The following is a 4,292-nucleotide window of genomic DNA, read 5'->3' as shown; positions in this document are numbered from 1 at the left end:
AACCCTATAAAAAATAAATTAAAATAAATAATTATATTCAGTCTCAAGAGAATTAAATGTTAAAAGATAAAATTAAAAAAAAAATTAAAAATTTTCAAAAAATATTTAAATAAATTCAGGTAAATATATTAAACTGAAAATCCGGGTGATGCGTTCCAGTAAACTTAATCACTTGTATTTCTTGAATTATTTTTTATTTAATTACACAAAACTTATGCGGGTGGGACTCCTTATGTATCAAATAGAAAACATAAAAAAGGAACAAACATGACAAACATTAAAGCTAAATTGAAAAATTAAGTCAAATAAAAAAATAGAAATTTAAATAACAAGGAATGGTTTTTAGTATTTTTTTTTTAACTCTGAAAGAATTGAAAATGAATTAAGTAAAAAAACAACCATTTCTTTTCTTAAAAAAAAAAAATCAGGTTAGACATATGAACTTACCCATGTGATTGGTTTGTCAAAAAAAAGAAAAAGAAATAATTCAATTAAAAACATGTTTTTATAAAAAAAACACGAGTGATCTTGAGTCAATATTTTAAACTCACAATGTAGGTGATGCTTCTTAATAGATCTAATAATTTTTTATTTTTTAAATTATTTTTCATTTAATTACGTAATAATTAGGTGGGTGAAATTTTTGTTGTATCAAATAAATAAAAAAACCTGCTGATCAAGTGACCTGTTTTTTAAGTTAGATAACAAACATATTTTTATTAAAAAAATTAAATAATAAATAATTTATTGAGACTCTATAGTGTTTATTAGATATTTTTAAATAAAAAATAGTTAAAATGAGTTTTTTTACCCAGTAATAAAAAACCTGGCTTTCCAGAAGTTTTTTAGGCCATCCGAGATGCCTGGAAATTAGCCAGCATACAACACGTCATCAATTTCTCTAGACAATGATTCCTCTGCTTTGAGTTTTTTTTTAAAAAATAAAAATAAAAAGGACATGCAGCCTAATTACAGAGAAAAAAAAATATTAATGCATTAGGTTTACAGGCTTAAACATACCTAGACTCAAAGTAGTAGATTTAAGCCCAACAACATCTGATCTTTTCCTCCTCCTCCTTTTTTCTCTGCAAAGTTTTTAATTAATATCCTCCCTTTTACGTGTATTTTTAGTTTACATTAATTAAATTTCAATTTAAATTAATATCCTCCTTTTCTTTTGTTATTTTTTTTAAATAGTAGTTATTTTTTAAAACTTGTTATATTTTTATAATATTTTAAAGAGATTATTATAATTTTTATTTTTTATATTTGATATAAATAAACTGATTTTGTATGATGTGGTTTTTGTATATAAAAATATTTATTCTTGAGGGGAAAAAAAATTTCTAAAATAAATAAAAATAAAATCTTACATTTTCAAAAGGGAAGTGGGTGTTAAATATTTATGTACTCATTTGTATTTTGTTTTTTAAGAGATATATTGGCTTAATAATTTAGTACTTTAATTATCGTTGACAATTCTTTCACACTTTATCAATCTAGCAAGTCTTATCAAATTTAAAGAGAAGACAGAAGGGACTCGTTCACGTGAGTTCCACGTCTTGTTAAATACATGAATGATCCGAACCCGAAGGTGATAGATTCAAATTCATCAGTATTTTTTTATTCGATATATAATGAATAGTATATAAATATTATCATAGCTGACTTAAATCTATTCGAATTTAATCCAAAGTATGTATATTTATATTATATAAATATATTTATAGAATATTTTTTTAATACAGTATAATATATATGTATCTTAATACACACACACATACTTTGAATACAAACACATTAGCTATTTAATTTTTTTATTGATTAATAAATCATAATAGATAATGGATACTCGAATCTCATTAAATAATTTTTAAATTGTTGAATTTTTTATTTCATAAATAATAAATAAAATATAAATATTAAGAAATCAAATCCACATGTTGAGATTCCTTTACTTTACCTAGTTAAATGGAATATAAAAATGTGAAAACTCTGTAGCAATAAAAAATGATGAAGGTTTTATTTGCTTTATCGGACTCTACCTCTTTCCCCGTGCTATGGGTAGCAAGCCCAACGCATGCCGTTGCGCAATATTGCCGTATACATTAGACTTTTATAGCTCTTGGGTTAGATATATTTATATTTTATAAAAACAATTATATCTATAGGTTTTTTTAATGTATTTATATAATTTAAAAATATAAATTCAAATATTTTTTTATACATCATGTAATCAAATAAATCAAGGATTATGTATATAAATAAATAAATAAATAATCATTAATAGTACCTAAAAATAAAACTTAAAAAATTAGGAGACACATGTAAATCAAGATATTCAATCTTAAAAAACAAGATATTTATCAAGTTGTATTTGATAAACTTGTTTATTAAAATAGTTTTTTTATTTAAGCAAATAACAATAGAAATAATAACATAAATTAAATTGATCAAATAAAATAAAGGGGGGAAAATCATGTATGCTGCACAGCCTAAAAATATTATTTGATTTTAAAAAAAAAAATTCATGATAAAAAATATAAATGAATTAGAAAAACTCTTCAAATCTAAATTCATAGCTAAGAAAATAGTTATCATTTAAAATAGACTATTCAAAACAAAATGAAAGAAAGTATGGTTGCTAATTTAAATATAAATTAAAAAAATTTAGAGAAAAAAAAATTATCAATTTTAAAAAAATTTAGAATGAAGAAAAAAATAAACCTTGTTAGAGATGACAAGTCAGGCAGCTCGCTAGTCCTATTTTGTCAAGGTCAGTGTGATTAATCCTTGCTTTTTTTTTTATTTGATTTGCCTAAATTTCTAGCGTTGTGGTGGTTAAAAAATTGAGATTTATTTATTTTTTTAAAAATCTATTTTTCAACTTAGTTTGATCCAAAAATATATAAAAAACATCATTGAACCATGATAAACCTATATGTAACATTAAAAAACACCTAAAAAACAGCTTTAAAAATTGAAATTAACCAAACTTAGATCTATTTTTTCATAAACTTTAAGATATATGAAATAATGCTGCATGAAACTCTCACAATCAAATGAAATCATTTGATAGAATATTATTTGTTTTGGATGATTTAAATAGTATGAATGATATTTTTATCTTTCAATCAATCCAGTGATTCATCTCTATCCCCTCAACTAAATTCTAAAAAATAACAAAAAATAATTTGTAATATCAAAATTATATTGGAAAAATATCAAGGTGCTGGAATTATATAATTTATATGATTTTTAAAGTTTAAGGATTAAAGTGTATGTTTTATGAAACTTATGATATGGTACTTATATTTGACAATTTTTTTATTTTTTTTTATTTTATTTTTTCATAAAAAATTTAAATTAATTGGTCTTTAATTAGAACTTGTTTTACGCAGCCTATTCACAATAACATGTGAAAAAATAAACAGTTGAGCCATGCACGTTAAAAAAGCCGAGCCTTTTAGAGTAAAGCTTAATTCTAAAGGGAAAACTCAGTCTTCAGTATTCTCCCGTCAGTAACTTTCTATTTTAAACAACTCGAATCGAAGATTTTTGGTAGACAACATGAATATTAATTATTAATTGTTAACAAATTCATTGTCCGCATTACATGGTGTCTAACCTCGTAGGGATGACCATATGATATGTTTTTATCGTTTGTTGTAGTGTCGCTATTTGTATTATAAGCATGGGGGGTCACGTTTTAATTTTTAAATTAACAACTTCATAATTATTAAATATTCTATTTTATATAAGCACTTTTATTGTTCAGTGGCTGGGTGTGTTTCTTTCACGTAACAGTATGGCATGGACGGTGGGCAAAAAGTAGTTGAAGGAGGCCAGCGATGTGTATCCAGATTTATTAAGAATAAGTGTTGGCGGGGAAGTGTAATTATACTTGTTTTTAAAAATAATTTTTTTATTTTTTTAAATTAATCTTGATGCTAGTGTATTAAAATGTTCTAAAAACACAAAAATATATTAATTTAAAATAATTTTTTAAAATATTTTTAAATACAAAAACAAACAAGATAACTATCAAATACATTTATTATTTAAAAATAAGTCTAAGTTGTCTAGATCAATAGAAAAAAATGAAGTCCAATGCAGTTCCATCCCATATACAAAATGATCGGATAATGGTTCAAGACCTTTATTTAGCAAAAAAATCTTAAAAATAAATAAAATATATTCCGTAATTATATTTTAGCAAATAAATATTGGTTAAGGTCTTATTTATCATATATACATAAAAATTAAAAAAATATATTTTTAAAATATTTTAA

This window comes from Populus euphratica, unplaced genomic scaffold, assembly GCF_000495115.2.
Source record: "Populus euphratica unplaced genomic scaffold, PopEup_1.0 scaffold17.1, whole genome shotgun sequence".
In the NCBI taxonomy this organism is placed as follows: domain Eukaryota; kingdom Viridiplantae; phylum Streptophyta; class Magnoliopsida; order Malpighiales; family Salicaceae; genus Populus; species Populus euphratica.
Note: the sequence above shows the minus strand (reverse complement) of the source record.